At 38.9% G+C, this 18,984-nt stretch overlaps 1 long non-coding RNA gene across 1 annotated transcript in view; it reads right to left on the bottom strand.

Moving 5' to 3' along the window:
- The window catches only part of LOC110922901, a 41,304-nt gene extending 22,694 nt beyond the window's left edge, over positions 1 to 18,610 (bottom strand). The window contains exons 1-2 of the long non-coding RNA XR_002583559.2: positions 18,482 to 18,610; positions 17,879 to 17,932 (exon numbers count right to left, since the gene is read on the bottom strand). This is a non-coding gene — a long non-coding RNA (uncharacterized LOC110922901). The remainder of the gene's footprint in view (positions 1 to 17,878; positions 17,933 to 18,481) is intronic.
- Positions 18,611 to 18,984: the final 374 nt, after the last annotated feature.

Here is an 18,984-nt window from a genome sequence, read left to right as displayed (position 1 = left end):
GGCAACTTCGTAACAAAATCCATGGAGATTTGTTCCCACTTCCACTTGGGAATTTCCGGTTGTTGCAGAAGTCCTGAAGGCTTCTGGTATTCCGCTTTAACCTTGGCGCATGTTAAACATTTGCTCACATAAACAGCAACATCGCCTTTCATCCTAGGCCACCAGTAGTAATCCTTAAGATCTTGGTACATCTTATCCGCTCCAGGGTGGATAGAGTACCGCGACTTGTGAGCTTCATCAAAGATAACTTTCCTCAAACCTCCAAACAAAGGAACCCAAATCCTTTTCTCAAAACATAACGTTCCTTCCCCGTCTGGTACCAATAGCTTCTCCATCCCACGGAGATATTCTTCTTCAAGGTTCCCTTCCTTGAGAGCTTCTTTCTGCGCGGCACGAATGCGCAAGGAAAGATCGGTCTGAATTATCATTTCTAAAGCCCTAACCCTTATGGGCTTGATCCTCTCCTTTCGACTTAGGGCATCGGCGACCACATTCACCTTCCATGGGTGATACTTTATTTCGCAGTCGTAATCATTCAACAGCTCAACCCATCGTCTTTGTCTCATATTCAACTCCTTCTTGTTGAATATGTGTTGTAGGCTCTTATAATCTGTAAAATTGTACACTTCGTACCATAAAGGTAGTGTCTCCAGATCTTTAAAGCAAAAATCACTGCGCCGAGTTCCAAATCGTGAGTGGTATAGTTCTTTTCGTGCACTTTCAGCTGACGCGACGCGTAAGCAATAACCTTTTGGCGTTGCATCAACACGCAACCATTCCTTGACGTGAGGCGTCACAGTATACCACAAAATCATCTGTACCTTCCGGTAGTGCTAAGATTGGTGCATTGCAGAGCATATCCTTCAATTTCTGGAACGCTTCTTCTTGTTTGATTCCCCAATCAAACTTCTTATCTTTCTGCATGAGGAGCGTCAATGGTTGAGCGATCTTTGAAAAATTCTCAATGGATCTTCGGTAATAACCAGCCAAACCTAAGAATTGCCAAATCTCGGTTGGCGTCTTTGGCGTTTCCCAATTCTTGATCGCTTCGATCTTGGTGGGATCCACGTGGATTCCATCTCCATTTACCACGTGCCCAAGGAATTGTACTTCTCGTAGCCAAAACTCGCACTTAGAGAACTTGGCATACAGTTGTTCCTTCTTCAGCAATTCCAAAATGGCTCTTAAAGGCTGTTCGTGCTCGGCTTCGTCTTTGAATAGATCAAGATATCATCGATGAACACTATCACGAACTTATCCAAATACGGCTTGCAAACTCTATTCATCAAATCCATGAACACTGCAGGTGCGTTTGTTAACCCAAACGGCATGACTAGAAACTCGTAGTGTCTATATCGAGTTCTGAAGGCTGTCTTCGGGATACTCTCCTCTTGTATCCTTAACTGATGGTATCCAGATCGATCTTTGAATAAAAGCTCGAACCTTGCTGTTGGTCAAACAAATCATCAATCCTTGGCAGAGGGTATCTATTCTTGATCGTCAGCTTGTTCAACTCTCTGTAGTCAATGCACATACGGAAACTACCGTCCTTCTTCTTGACAAACAAAACTGGAGCTCCCCAAGGCGAGAAGCTTGGTCGGATAAATCCCTTGTCTAACAACTCTTGAAGCTGTGTCGACAGTTCTTGCATCTCAGACGGAGCAAGTCTATAGGGTGCCTTAGCCACAGGCGCGGCGCCTGGGACTAAATCGATGCGAAACTCCACTTGCCTCTGAGGCGGCAGTCCAGGCAAGTCTTCAGGGAAGACTTTTGGATATTCCCTCACGACAGGGATGTCTTCGATCTTCGGTTCTTCAGCTTTCTTATCTTCAATGTGTGCCAGAAAGGCAGCACATCCCTTCTGTAAACATTTTCGCGCTTTGAGGCAGCTGATAATCCTCAATGGTGTATCACGCTTTTCTCCGTGAACCACAATTGTTTCACCATCATCAGTTGGGATACGAACTACCTTTTCGTGACAAACTATCTCAGCCTTGTTGCCTGATAACCAATCCATTCCTACTACCACGTCGAAGCTTCCCAACTGGACTGGTTGTAGATCCAGAGCAAACTCACGCTCTCCCAATTTGATCACACATCCTCTGATAACTTCATTGGCTTCTACCAGCTTTCCATTAGCCAATTCGATCGAGTACGGCACATCTAATTTACTAGCGGCTAAACCAAGCATATTCTTAAACTCTAACGACACGAAGCTATAATCGGCGCCAGTATCAAATAAAACGGATGCATAGCGTTGGTTTACAGGGAACGTACCAGTGACAACATTGGGATCCTGGAGCGCTTCCCTTGCTTCAATATTAAACACTCTTCCACGGGCTTGGTTCAACTCTGGGCAGTTCCTCTTGTAGTGCCCAAGATCACCACAGTTGAAGCATCCGGATCTTTGGCCATTTCCACCAGCTTGGTTATTCCTCTGATTATGATTCACAACGCCCGCTTGATTAGCATTGTTAACTCGATTTCCATCACCTCCATTGTTCCCTTGTGGGCGATTTCCATTTCCGCCCCGGTTGGTGTTTCTGTTTCCGAATCCTCCCTGACCTCTCTGGCCAGCTATGGCCCAACAAGAATCCTTCAAGTGGCCAGTCTTTCCACAAGCTTCACAAACTTTCAAACCACAACGGCCAGAATGGTGGCGCTGGCAGGTATTACACTTCGGCTGGGTGCCCATGTATCCTTTTCCTTTCTTCCCACTACCAGCTGTAACCTGAGCTGGCGTGCTTGTTTCCCCTTTCTTAACCACACCGCTAGTGCCTTGCTTGAAGTTCGAAAACTTCCGCTTGTTACCTCCTGATGACTCCACATGAGTCTCTTTCTTCTTTGGCTCAGCTTCATCAAACTTGTTCAGGAGAATAGCTTCCTCTGTGAGAGCCACGCTCAAATCAATCGCCTTAGTAATAGTCGCAGGCTTGGAGGAGGTCACCATGCTTATGATTTGAAAAGCTAATCCCCAAATAAAACGTTCAATCCTTTTGAACTCTGGAGTGACCATGTAGGGTACCACATGCGATAAGTCATGAAACCTCTGAACATACTCTGCGATCTTTGGACCTTCCATCTTTAAATGCCAGAACTCTGTTTCCAATCTTTGGATTTCAGCGCATGAACAGTACTTTTTGCGCATAAGTTCCTTTAGTTCGGTCCAGGATAGTGCGTAGGCAGCAGCTTCACCAAGTGTCTGTACTTGCAAATTCCACCACGATAGGGCTCCATCCAAGAATAGCCCAGAGATATAGGTGACTTGCTAATCTAGTGCGCATTTGCTCATGCGAAGAACAGATTCGGTTTTCTCAGCCCAACGAACAAAGGCGACAGCACCTCCTGTGCCATCAAAGTTGACCGGCTTGCAGTCTAGAAACTGCTTGTAGGTGCACCCTGCACGTACAGTATAACATGTGAACGGCATTAGCATCTTTGCTATAGATATCCAATTAGGTCATGGTATGTCTAAGTGACTTAGTATTACCATGAGGTGGGTTGTTGTTGTTGCCAGTATTGCCAGAGTTGCTTCCACTAGTCCCTCCTTGAGAGGCGGCGTATTGTGCGATGGTAGCAGCGATGATTTGCTGGAGTTCTGCCTCATTGGTAGGCGTTTGCGGTTGTTGACGTCTCGGCGGCATCTTCTAAAAGATGTGTTTACGTCGGTCAGGCCATAGTAAAGCGCACGTATATAATAATAGTAATAGTACATAACATCTCATGTTATCAATATATCATTCACATATCATCTGTTGTCACAAATATTATTCACACAACATCCCAGGTCATCAAAACATAAATAATCAATCAAGCATCAAATATGATGAGAATACTGCGATTGCCATATATCGAGACCACATAGTAAGTGTATCAGTACATCACAGTGTCATACAACATCAATCGACTAGGGGCTACATCACCCCTGTCCAAAAACTATATCAAATCAGTGTTACTACATCCCATGTACAAAATCAACAAAAGTCATAATCAGAAAGTAGTCTCCAAAAATGTTGTGCAATCAAAAGCAATCGTCGTCTTCTCACCAACGTCTACCCAAACGGCACTGATGAGCTCTATACGGATGGCGGTGGAGGAGGGGGAAAGTGAGTGTAAAACAAACGGCGCAACTGGAGCCAGCCCTCCTCCATGACTCTCTGAGTACGTAAGAAAGAAGCAACCTGCTGCTCTAGTGCAAAGAGGCGTGCAGCATAATCTGGGGGTACAGGTCGAGAAGGCTGCAAAGGAGAGTGGGTCTGACCCTGGAACTGACACGGCGGCGGCTGAGCTCTCTCCAGCTCCTGAATGCGCTGTGTGTGTGCCTCGTGCTGAAAAACAAAAGACATCAAAACATCCTCAATAGTGTGCCCCACATGGAAGGGATGGTAGGGGTCGGTCAGTGGCATAACAGGTGGTGATGACCAGAGAAACGGCTCCCTGGCTGGATCAAAAGGTGCCACATGATATGGAGAAACAGGGGGTAAAACAGCTGGAAACTGCGGCATAAAGGGAACAGACGTCGACACATTCCCAAAGGGATGGGCCGAAGAACCCTCTCCAGGTCGGGCTGGAGGTGTAAACTGAGGGAATGAAAAGGAGGTATCAACGTGACGAGTATCAGTGATCTGAGGGGGAATAGGTGGAACCTCGTCATCAGCAGGAATCCACCCGTGCTGTGTGTGCTCATCTCGAGGATCCATGTGGGTCGCGAACAGTGCATGCTCGGGCTCTAGTGGAACGGGATCAGGTGGGGAGCAACAAGAGGGTGAACGGGTGCATCAGCAATAAGTGGGTGATCAACATGATCAGCAGCAATGACATGATCGCCCTCCAACAACGGAGCATCCACAGGGTGATCATCAGCAGGTGGGTCTGCAATCACAGGCTCAATAGGCATGCCAACATGAACGGGGTCATGCTCAAGCACAGGGTCTAGAGCGGCTGCCTGCTCAGGGGCGATGGCAGGCTCGGGATCATCAAAAGCCATCTCAAAGTCAAACTCAGGGTCGATGGGATCCACTGGGTCAGCTGGGTCGACTGGATCCTCCATAGGCTGATCCATAGGTATAAACTCTATATCCTGATCCGGGTCGAACCCTGGGGGAAAGATGGGATCAGAATCCTCCACATCCTCATGGTCGAAAGCAAAGCTAGGTATAGGGGCAACAGAGGATGCCTGGTCAGGATCTGAACCATGTGAAAAGTGCTGTGCGCTCAGAGTGTGGGAAGGTGCGGAGGCCACAGACTCGAAGGAGTCTGGAGCCGGTGAGTGTGCAGGTGACTCTGCAGCTGGAGCATCTGCGAGCAGTAAAAGTCCTTCGTTAGCTCTGAGGGCCTCGCCCTCCTCATCGTCCTCTACGAGATCATCATCAAACAGATCAATATCGCCATCAGCCTCGGCGTCAAGAAGTAAATCGTAGGCAGGGTAAACAGCTAAGGGTATGGGTGCAGGGATCTCCGCTAACGGGAGGTACTCAACAAGAGGGCCATCGGCGAGCTCATCAGCCTCGTCAGGTAGCGCGAAGGGCTGGAAGTCGTCCTCGTCCGTGCTGGAAACGTCCGACGTGTGCACCTCGTGCTCTGAAGATGCTAGGTCATCAGATATTATAGGTCTAGGTCCTGTGGTGTCTGAGTCACATACGCACAAACATGTCGCATGGCACTGGCGACTCATGATGTCTGTAACATAAACACAAATATGCACAAATAATCAGTCATACAATTAGGTAAACACATTAGTCACCAAGTAAGAAATCACATAATTCTCCTAGTCCCACTAGCCTCCCAGTCTCCTAGACTGACACTCCTAGTCCCACTAGCCAAATTCCTCCCAGTCTCTAAGACTGCTCTATCATCTACCTCGACCTCTTAGATCGAGCCTCGACCTCCAAGACCGAGCCTCAGCCTCCAAGACTGAGCCTACTCTCCCTAGACTTACTAGCCATCTACCTTGATCTCTTAGATCGAGCCTCGGTCTCCAAGACCGAGCCTCAGCCTCCAAGACTGAGCCTACTCTTCCTAGTCTCACTAGCCATCTACCTCGATCTCCTAGATCGAGCCTCGGCCTCCAAGACCGAGCCTCAGCCTCCAAGACTGGGCCTAAAAATAAATAAATAAAATGTGCTCAACATTTGTTTGTAAAAACGTTTTGGATCTGGACTTAAGTGGTATGCAGTAAAAATGTTTTCATGAGAGCCCTAGTGATCATAGTCTAGACTCGAGAAGGAATCCTAGTTCGCTACGATCAGTGCTCTGATACCAAGCTGTCACACCCTTGCTTTGCGGAAGCGTGGTTAATTTGGTGTGACTTCTTAATACCATAGCTTAACCATAACAAAGCTATATGAATAAAAACCATGCAAGATCATCCATTTAATTTAGTTTTAAAAACCAAGTACAATAACATTGTATCAACAGGAACACACCCTAAAACATAAACATTGTTCAACAAACACAAACATCAACATAACACAAACACGGTTTAAGGACTGTGACTTGTCCAGGAAAGAGTCACATATCCTAAACCCGGATGACCTCGTACTAGTGCAGCGGGAAAATGTGCCATACCGTGCCAGATCCTTTAATTCCCTGAAATACATGTAAGTTGAAAAATCAACAATAATGTTGAGCGAGTTCATGTGTAAGTGAGCAAATAAACCTTTGTTTGTATAAAAATCCTGGTATGTAGCAAATAAGGAAAAAGAGATCACCAATGGTTTGCAAGGCCATTGATATGTGTGAAATGCAAGTAGGAAGGCTCAAACCTAGCAGATTTATGCGCCGGGTACAAAGTCATCCCGAGGTCCGTTATGCTGGGCCTGGGACTGGGCTCACTACACCCAAATAGATCTATCGCTCCTGCCCCTCGGTCCTACCCTGAGGATTAATGACCTCAAGTTTCCGCCTACCCATTCACATGATCTAAATAATAACCCTCCTTACGCTAACCATACCATGTAAGAAATATTCGTAACCATAGTAACATGTATTTCACCCCCGCAGTTTAGAAAACTGAAAACAGTTAAGAGAAAAGGGGGACATGAACTCACAGCGGTGCGTCTCTACCAAGTAATACTCCAAGTCAAGCAGCTGTGCAACGACCTACATGTGCTAACTCTATTAGACGGACGGCCGTGCCTTAGCTTTATGGTTTAAATTTTGGGAAATAGTTAGACAACTATTTCGTGTTTACATTCTGCGCATACTTGGTAATTATTCTCCTTCCCAAGGATGGGGGATTTAATACATGTGTGTTCGAAATATATTATTAAGTCTCACTTAATATATATTTATTTCTTACTTCAAATATAATTATTTTTCTCAAAAATATTATATTTTTACTTCACAAAATTCTCCCAAAATAATACTTTGTCAAATATACGCGTTCATAATTATTTCTTTAAATTGCGTAAGTTACGTTTTAACGATCGAGTGGTAATAATAATTACCGGTGTAACTTATATATTTATCGTGAAAGCGTTCGTATTATTTTGGATTCGTTAACGTCTGATAATATTATTTTTACCCTAAAAATAATATTAATACACTTCACAAAATAATTGACAAGTGACGTTGTGAAAAATATATTTACTAAATATATATTTATCACGTTTAATTTTGTGAAAATCCCACCTCCGATATTTGTAAATAAAGTCGTGGCGAAACTTATATATTTTGAAAACATGGCAAAAAGTATTTCTAACACTTATAGTGAAAATAATTCTAAGTATTAGGTTTTTGGAAAAATTTCGCCAGAGTTTCCTCTGTAACTGGAGGTGGCCACGCTTTCAAGCGTATCATTTTCTTTTACAAATCAATCCAACAATTTTTCTTATTTAATCAAAACAATGTTCAATATATCAACAAACTAGTTAAGAAACATATAATTCGCAAAAGTTTCATGAACTTGTAGTTTTTCCAAAACTATGTAGTAACCTCATTACTTTTAGCGGATCTTTATACAAATCAATCTGATTTCGTAAAAACCCCGTTTTTATAGAAAGTCCGTCTTTACATCTTCTTGTAAATTTTACAAAAATAGTTATTTTGTCGAAACCTTTGTGCTACACAAGTGCTTACACACTTGTGTGTTCTAAAAATCATACTTGTTAGTGTAAGATCCGTTTTTAGAAATCATGATTTCTTTGGCACTTGGTCATTTGAAAATACCACTTGTAGATCCGTAGATCTACTAGTTTTAAACACTATTTTACAAGTAAAAACGCTTTTACACAAGTTCATGATTCGTGTGTGATAGAGTTTCACCCTTTAACCCTTGTTTCATTCAAAACAACCTTATGTCATAATCTATGTTCATGACTAAACTGGGTTAAATGATGATCCGAGCTACCACAACATAGATCGGGTCCAAATAACCACACAAATCAATTACTACAACATTTACACAACATATGAGCTTTTAACCATCATTTTAAGTGTTTTTAGTAAACTTTAATGCATCATCATGTAAGTTTACAAGTTTTAACCGTTACACATCATATTAACCACTTCAAAATAGTTCGAGAGGGTGATTTAAGCAACATACCACTAGCTCGAGGCTAGGGAAGAATCTAGACGCAAATAGGGTGGATAAAAGCAAGAGAGTGAGGTCCTTCGCCTTCCGTTTGCACCAAGACTCCTTATGCGGGATCCTTGACACTTGTCTGGACTTGGAATGGGATGATCAAACTCGAAAAAGATGATGGATGGTTAGGGGGGTTCGGCCGAGAGTTGTAGAGGGGAGAGGGAGAGTGTGTTTGTGATGTTATGGAATGTGAATGTGAATGTGTGCCATCCAGTGTTCTTATAGACAATTGCAAGATTATGGTCCAAAGGTTTAGGTGCTTTCTAGATATTAGACAAATGAAAATAAAATAATTAAAATGGTACAAGGTATGTCCCCTTAGATGGGGACGGTTTCTAAAGGGGGGGGGGTAGTTTGGTTGGATTGTAACTATTAGTTGGTTATTAGTTAGGTTAAGTAAGTTAGTTAAGTGCTTAACCCGGTTAGTTGTGCGTTGTGTTTTATAGCGAGTGTTAGGGTATTCAGGGACCCTAACTGGCTCAGAAAAAGACAAATAATGTTAATGACAATATTTTCATGTTCCGGGTAAAGTCCGGTTGTTCGGTTGGATAGTAATCCGTTAAAGTGCTTAACAAAGCTTTTAAGTGTCGTTAATACCCTTTTTAGTGACGCAACTTATTCCCGACACTTTGGAAAGTGTCTAGTAATATTTTTCTCATGTTTTGGCACTTTATTAGTTAGCTAAAAGCTGAATTGTTGATTAAAGAGCTGAGTTTTGTGCTTAGTGTATGTCCTAGGCACATCCTGTCATTGTATCTTATTCCTAGAGACGCAGTTCTACAACCCTTGTGTCCCTACACTCACTATGGGTGTAGTAAAATCTTTCTGGCTCATACAGGCCTTAGAGGCAGTGTCTGCCTGATGCTAGCTTATCAGCATGTTCAATAGGTTATCCGTCCATAGTGCTACTGTGCTTTTGTGCATCATGTTTGTCACTAAGGTTCAGCATGTAAATAATGTAGTGACAGTATGTAAAGTATGATGCAAGAATATGCATGTATCAGAAATCAAGTAGCAGTTCATCAGTAATTTCAAGTAAGCACAGTAATTAAGTAGTAATTAGTCATTAATTAAGTCGTACGGATACCTGGTTTAGTGAGGGTTGTCACATCCGTCTCGCGTATTCAAACATTGCATTCATATCTTTCATTCATTGAATCCGTCTCGCGGATTCAAATATTTCGTTCATGCCTTTCATTCCTTGAATCCGTCTTGTGGATTCAAGCATTGCATTCATATCTTTCATTCATTGAATTCGTCTCGCAGATTCAAACATTTCATTCATATATTGTTGATCTGTACTTTCTTACATATTTAACATTCCTCATTCTTATCACTCACACTTTTCACTCTTACATAGTACTCTCAATCTCCCGAGAGTCTTACTACCCATTTCACCCACACGTCTACCTGCTACCTAAGTCTATCGGACATACCTGTAACAATTATCATGGTCTCACGAACGTTATACGTTTCTTGTGTACTGGCCAGGTACACAATCCACATACTAGTTTCGTGTCTTCGCGTAATCGCCACCTTATATCCGTAGAATTAAGTTTCGGCACATGTAATATTTTCAAAACTTCTTTACCATGTCATTATTATATTTCATTTAAAATATGCTTTCACTTGCTTAATTATACCATTTCATATGCCCACACGTTAAGTTTACGTACCTGGGGTCAATTCGTCTTATTACTTGCCTTGATGCCGGTCCTAGACCGCATTCACGGATCATCCTTTCCAAGTAACTATGCTTACCTTACACATAACATATTGTTAGTTTTATTCATGTGAATACGTACATACACATTTTCATTCCATTTCTACCTTTAGATCTTGATCGAGTCATGGATTGTACGGGTTCCTTATCACAAGAGCACACAGGTTTGAGTCCAAGTACCTATCCTCTCGTACTTGATTCTCTCAAACCGGGGCTCTGATACCAACTTGTAAGACCCTAATACGTATTTGACAAAAAGTCGCAGCAGAAATTCGTGCCATAAAATTTCTTTCATTACAAACATCTTGACCTACTTGAAAATTCATTTTAATATGTATCTTTTACAAAAACAAAGTGTAAGTCCTGCTTACTAAAGTACATACTCAATTATTCCCGTACAATCTATCTTGTGACTCGGTCTTTGATCTCTACTCCTCATGATAACCGCCCGTGATTCGTACAACCTGCACTCACCACATACATTCATCACATTAGTACACAATACATAAACAAGATTCAATCTCGTACACCTCCCAATGCGTTATCTTTCTAACTTTAAGCATTTCATCTGCGTATCCATGTTCTGGTGAGGCTTCATTAATGTACCTGCATTACTTTTCATTCTCAAGGCACATTATTAATAACGTATTACTCGACGTATCTAAATCATGCACACATACACTCTTACATGCATACATACACATCTACATACGTACATTCCTTCCTATGTATCTACATACATGCATACACTCATACGTACCCTCATATATACCATATACACATCTACATACGCACATACATCACTACGTCTCTACATACGTTCATATACACATACGTATCTTCACATATACATAAATACACGTCTACATACTTACATACATTACTACGTCATACACATCTACATACTTACATACATTACTACGTCTCTACTTACTTGCATACACTTATACGTGCCTTCATATATACTTAAATACACGTCTACATATGTACATATACTCTTACGTACACGTTCAAGATATTACATACCTTTTATATATCCATACATTAATTACATGGTACTTAGACTTAGATTTATAGCCCATAAACGTCAAAGAACGATCAAAATCATGTTTGGGAGGCGCATAAGTTAAAAGGTGTTCTGTTGAACTCCTCTTATGTTAAGATGTGTTTCTTTTGCACTCCTCTTAAGTTAAGAGGTGTTTCTTCTGCACTTCTCTTAAGTTAAGAGGTGTTTCTTCTGCACTCCTCTTAAGTTAAGATGTGTTTCTTGTGCACTCCTCTTAAGTTAAGAGGTGTTTCTTGCTGCAGCTACGTTTCGTCGTCCGTATGCGCTAAAACGCGCATAACTTTTGAACCGTTTACCCGTTTAACCTCCTGTTTCTTCCTACCTGCTTGTAAATTCACATTCTATCATATGAACTTGAAATCCAACATTCGGTTTAAGGAAAATATTCACTTAAGCTCTTGACTTTATATACCCACTTTTACTTATTCGACCCGTTCATGTTTTCGTCAAACTACTCATTTGCTTTAACCCAAAACTTACATAAATGTTATAACTATAATACTTTTACATTATCCGGGGTTCGTACTTGGGATTCATGCACCCAATATCCGGTATGCGTTAAACCTATTCATGTCATTCATTTATACGAAAGCAAACTTTGTTAATACAGTTTCAAATGCGAAATTGCTTGTCTATTAACCATGACTCACAACCGAGTGTTTAGACTATCAATCCGCGTCTCCGATTCTTGGTTAGCGTACATATGTACAATTCTACCCATACCCGGTTATAGTACCGTAATCAATTACTTATACAACCCTTCCGGTATAGTAATAAAATCACAATTTTGACCCATTCGGCCTACTTAACGTAAATCATCAATTCCATACAACCCTTCTTATTTGACTTCAATTATCATGCCTAATTAACTAGAACATAACCTTACTTAACAAACTAAGAAGTGATTCGGAAAGCACTTACCTTGTGCATCCGTGTCCGTATCCACTTCCTTGCCTCCTCTTGACCCGTTAGCCTTTCATGCTTGAGTCCATCTTGATATGATTCCTCTACTTTCATGCCACCAATTCACATTCTCGTTAGCATATACAATTGTACATGTTAAAGATCATATCAATTGCATATTTCACATTTTTGACTTTCATTAGTGACGACTAACAAGCATATGACATATAATCCAATTCATATCCTTTCAACCTCATGGAATTCATCATGTAATCACAAATAACGCATATTAACATAACATGTACCATACAACCTCCTATAATACTACCTTTACGACAACAAACCAAATCATGCTTCTTATGCGTAGTTGACCTTCAAAAGTCAACAGTTCATCATACAAACTTTCGGCTTATCATCATGTATCCGTATCATCATTTGTGCTATATCAATGACACTATATACATTTCTTACTTACAATGCAAATAAGCTTACAACCACATGATCACCTAGTGATATTAAACACAACGTACAAGTCCTTAATGCATAGTCTTGACCAAGACATACATTCAACCCGAGTTCTTGAATAAGTTCCATCTAAAGCACCTTCTTCATGTTAGTATACTACTAATTACATCATTACCTAATCTCAATCATATATCAAGCTATTTCATACGATCTCACATATTAACTTTACTTAGACATTTCATCATACACTTGGTGTGCGTACACCATTTAGTGCATATTGTACAACTAATTAAAGCACATTCTTCCTAGTTCATCCATGCATTAACATAATCTTTCACAAATCATTATCATAACCAAGCATCATATGTTTTATATCAAATTATCCATCTAACTACTTTCTATAACACTATTCTAACATCAACATTACATAGTTTATCATAAATCTTCACTAAACTTCATCTTCTTACAATTTCTAAGTGGGTTTTATCCCAACTCATCGATACAAACAAAATTGCACATAACACAACTTCTGTATGATGATTCTAACACATGCCTAAACTCAATTTCATACAAATTCGCGATTTACATCAAAACCCACTTCGTGAAAGATCACCACTCTAATTTTTAAGGCATACCTTATGATTCCCTTGTGATTGTGATCATTAATCCATGTTCCTTCACGAATTTAAGCCATGAATCATCCTTCAATTTGGTGATTTAGTTGAGTTTAGGGTTAGAGCTCTTTGGAGCTCCTGAACATTCGTGAACACACACGAAGTGTGTGTTTGTGTGTGTTGAACTTTCATTTTAATAACTCAACTTCCATCTTGTTCCATTTAACCCCTCATGTTTGCCACTTAACATAATGTGCACTACTTCCATCTTTTAATAATTTTTACCATACATTTAACTAGGTTAAATAGCCTAGTTATTTATTTCATGACGTGTCATATAGGAACACACGGCAATTATAAACATTCAGATTTTGGGGCGTTACACATGCATCATTCAATCCTTCTTTTCTTACAATCATATTAGGATTTCTAATCATGTTATTCTCATACTCATTGACCTTTCTGAAAAGTCAACGATCAAGTATGCAAACTTCCAACTTAAGAACATATGTCCATATCGATGTAGTCGGTTATGCTAATGACACCATAATTACTTCGTACCCATTTAGTATACAACCATGTAATCACCTAATTACATACACAAATACACATAAACAATTTTACACATACTAATGCTTTCATTATCTTACATTTGACATGCACATACAAGATTAGTCAATTTAACATAATCATAACATCATCCTTCACTAGCAAGTTTATATGTTTTACATTTAGCACACATTCAATTCTTGATCGCAAATTAAGTAATTAATGTAAAACATGGCGAGTATCACCTATTCAAGCACAATGTACAAGCCTCTAAAGCATAATCTTTTCAAAACATATATTTTACCCGAATTCTTGTATGAGTTCCATCTATAACACATTCTTCAAGTTATTTTACAACTAACTACATCATTATCATATTTCAATCATATCTGTCAAGTCTTTCTTTCATACAATCTCACATCCTAACTTCACTTAGACATTTCATCATTTGTTTTATTCCCATAAACCTCATGTTTATGTTCCTTCTATTATATTATATTTGGCTTACTCATCCACTCGATTTCACCACTTTAATCCATTAGAATAATAGTAATTTAATAAATAGTTAACCCGCTCACAACGGAATAAATACATGACTATTTCAAACATTATATCCTAGCTCGTTGACCCGCTTCTACCGGATTCGTCTACATATTCATTCTAAACGTAACATTCTTATTCTTTGACCAGTTCGTACCGGATCAACTGTATGACCATATTAAGCATTTCATTCCAGTTCGTATATAAACATTATTCCATCTATAACTTTCTATTTATCATTCACAAGTCAAATACTTTACTAACCTTATTATTTGCATAAACAACAATCCGTATCCTGGTTCAGCCCGCCCCTTCATGAGCGAGTGTCGAAAACTAGATTCACCTGATCCATTCATGTGATGGGCTTCCACTCGTGTGCATCCTTTCATTAAGTTTACTAGTTTTATCACGCCAAGAGTTCGTCCATACTCATCTACAATTCAAGGGTTAGCACATTTCATTCAGTTTCCCTCAAACATGGCATTTATCAAATCATCTTGTTTACATACTAGTCCTTACTAGATTCTTTTAAAACATAATTTGTTTGACCCATTCGTAACGGGTCAATACATGACCCTTCCTCAACATATCATTTTCACTCGTTTGACCCGTTTATGACAGGTCAATACATAACCATTTTTTTTAACATACTATCATTTTCATTCAGGTGTTCACTGTATTCGGTGTTAACTCACATATATTTCTTTCACAAATTTCTCACTTAATTTATGTACTACATTAAACACTTCGTTTCTTACGTACTACTCTTGTAGTTTATCAATTATATGCTAAATTATGCAGTTTGACTTTTTAAGGTTAATCTGCCACTTATTACTTATTGTATACTTATATTGGATCATGTGTTGTACTTACTTCCAATTCACACATTCTAACAAAACATGATTTCACCGTGTTAACAGTTCGCGGACAACTTTTCTACCTCATCCATACTTATGTCATTCTCCGGGTAGTAGCCCGTCATCCACCCCAACTCAAATGAGTTGACTTTTAATATGTTTCCTACAGAATTTTGTTTATGTTTCATTTAACTTCATCTCCCGTTCCATCATTTTGTCATTGGTCTTACACTTATCCATATAACCCGTTTGACTCCAACAAGGTCGAACCGTCAATACATTTTTTTAACTCAACCTATCCCTTGCTTGTTCGTAAGTGCATCATATGTATATATGCATCATGTTAGTCAAGTGACCTACTTGACTCGACAAGGCTACCGGCATCACTTACTTACAAGATTTATACCTACCTTAGTAGGATGAATAAGCACATTCTCTCTCTCACTTTTTACCCATTTCCACCTGTTTATGAATTCGACCTTTTGTTCTTACGTGTTTGGTTCACAGATACTTATGGATTCAAGTCTTTTCATTCTTACTTATGACTCTTATATGTTCGATCCGTATTTGCTTACGGGTTTTACCTTCCATTATTATGTTCCATTCTTATAAGTTTAATCCGTACAACCCTTCCCGTAATGATACCCATTTAAATCCGTGGTATTTGCGTCTCCTTCGTTTGCCATCTATAATTACATACTTGTATTAGATAGCATTCCATTCATTCTCTTCATCATTCTATAATTTGTTAGTTTTTTTTTTAACAATTCATTCTCGTAGATCATTTTTTTCATTACAAACATCTTAGACGTGTTAATTCAATCATACATTCATTCTTACACTTACTTCTTATTCCTTCGTTCTTTAATTATTTGCCTTCATGTTAGTCAACTTATATTCATAGTTTCATTATCATTCACGTTCACATTGTCCGCCTTCTACATTAAAACATTCATTTCATTCATTAAATTTCTTTTCATACTCTCCTTTGTCATATTTAACTCATTTTATCATACTACAATCAATTTTACATTTCACATTTCATGCATTATCGTCATCGACGATTAAGTCGTATTGTGTAGATCAAAATCTTTGATCGCAACGATTTACCTTTTCGCCCTTCGTATATACTTTCCCTCATCACTCTTAATATAAACATTATCTTAGACATTGATTATGAGGCCTTAAATACTAGTTAAAACAAGTCCCAAAATTAAATCAGCAACATTAAAAAAAATTTGCCAGCTTTTTGGTCCTTGGCGGGCTGCGAAAGCCCACTCTTGATCTTACGTGGGGCGCGAGAAAGCCACCGTAAGCTACGGTGGCCACCGTAGCTTACGGTGCTGACTGATTCTTTACGGTGCCAAGCTACTGTCTTACGGCAGCCCATTTGTTTGCCCAGTATCTACCGTAGCTTACGGTGACCACCGTAAGCTACGGTAGTGCCCAGCTAAAAAGACCCAAATTTTCATATTTGCAACCGTTCCGAACCGTTCCCGAGTACGGTTTCAATTCCGCTAATCCCTGGGAATCCTAATACACCATTCACTACTGTAACTATATTTAAGACTCGTTCTAACCTTTCTATTACTTTATAACTCGTAACATTAATTACTATAAAATTTCTCAAAAGTTTACCTCCTTTGCGTCTCGGAGCGAACAAACCCATTCTTACGAGCTTTCGGCTTGAGTCCGAGCACTACATTGTGTTCGAATCCCTCAAACCTAGGCTCTGATACCAACTTGAAACGCCTAAACTTCTACATCCGAAAGATTATACTGTTATATAATTAATTAACAAAATTCGGGCATGACCCGTTCGTATAATGAACAATTTCCCTGTTTTAACAACATTCAAAAGACATAATGAAAACCATAACATTTTAAAGACCTTTCAAACATCCACCACAACAAGAATTTTGACAAAAGATTTAAAACATCAAGTTTAGAGTTTTTAACTACCAAACATGATCTATTTTACAAAAGTATTTGACCCACTGATGATACTTCAAAAGTTGCGGAAGCACATACAAGGCGTTCAAAGTGTGTTCGGTCCGAGCGAGGCAATAGCACCTAAACTTGAGTTTTACGTAAAACCAATACCACGAAACAACGTTAGCATATCATTCATATTTCAACTAATGCATCGATGAACCAATAATCACCACTTTAACATTGTACCATACTTGACTAATTTATTCTTGAGTTCAACTTTCTTGTTTGTGTAACCGACCTTGTTACATCATTCTTTCTCATATAACTCTTTCTATCTCAACCCGTTTACACGGATTTTCAACATAACAACTTTATCATGTATTGTTCTAATTATCCAATCCATTCAAGACCGATATTAGTAAACTCATTATCATTCTATTCCAATAATTCGTTCAACACGGAACATTAAGAAATTTGACTTTTTAATTCTCATTCTAATCCGAACTGACCCGATCATCACGGACCGTAACGGAGATTTACTTTCGCGTTCCATTCTAATACAATGTCTTCTATTAAGTAACTAATAATTTAAAAGAACAAACTACTAACAATATTAAATAAACTTGTAAGTAGCGAACTTACCTCGTTCTTGAGATTTTTGTTGCGAACCGGAGCTTCCTCCTTCTTCTTTGATTCCTACACATATTTCCTTTCTTACTTAGACCATGTCATTTATTTACATAGCATTCACATTCATATAAAATTCGCATTCCACACACACTTTTTACAATATCATCTCCATATTTTTACACACAAAGCAAGACATCCTAATTCACTCAAAATTACATGAATCGATTATTCAAGCATTTAATCGAACACTTGGCGTGCGTACATCAATTTTAGCACTAAGTACAAGTGTTTATGCATAATTTCTCTAGTAGGGTTCCCAACTCTTTTTATCAATCTAAATCACATAACAAATCATTCTACAACATAGTAATTCATCAATTATCTTAGAATTCATACATTCATCTATCACAACAACTCAATTTATTGAATTGCAAGATTACCATACTACTAGGTTAAATAGGTTTTACTTCAAACTTTCATTACAAACGAATTTAGACATAGAACATGTTCTAAATAACAATTCTAATGCATATCTAAGCTTAATTTCATACTTATTCACAGATTGATCAAAACCCACATTCACTAACTAGAATCAAATCATAAAATCTGACTTACTCTATGTAGGAGACTCTTAGATGGTTGAGATTTTGATCACATGCATTCGAATTAGGGCCAGAATTCATTCAATTGTTTGTTGATTTGAGAAGCTAGGGCAAGAAGGGTTGTTCCCTTCCTGAACGTTCCCTGCGTCGCACACACCCACACTCCAGAGAATTCCTTTCTTTTATTTTCTTATTTATTGCAAATTTACACATTCAGTCCCTTCGGATTTTTCTAGTTATCATTCTAGTACATTTTCCTAACTTCCTAAACTTCCTTGTTTATTAAAACTTAATATAATTTACTTAAAACTTTTAAACATTCAAATATTCTATTATTAGAGTTTTGGGGTGTTACACGAATGGACATATTAATATATATTTTCTACCTACTATGTTTAAATGTTTTCTTTATTTTATAAACCAATTGTGTTATTGGTTTTATAACTTAGGAGACACGTTTATAACATGAGTTTCTATACAACAAATTTTATTAAAAATATTATGTTTATTATTTTT

Source organism: Helianthus annuus, chromosome 9, assembly GCF_002127325.2.
Source record: "Helianthus annuus cultivar XRQ/B chromosome 9, HanXRQr2.0-SUNRISE, whole genome shotgun sequence".
NCBI lineage: Eukaryota > Viridiplantae > Streptophyta > Magnoliopsida > Asterales > Asteraceae > Helianthus > Helianthus annuus.
The sequence above is the reverse complement of the archived record's forward strand: the minus strand, read 5'-3'. Positions and strand labels throughout refer to the sequence as shown.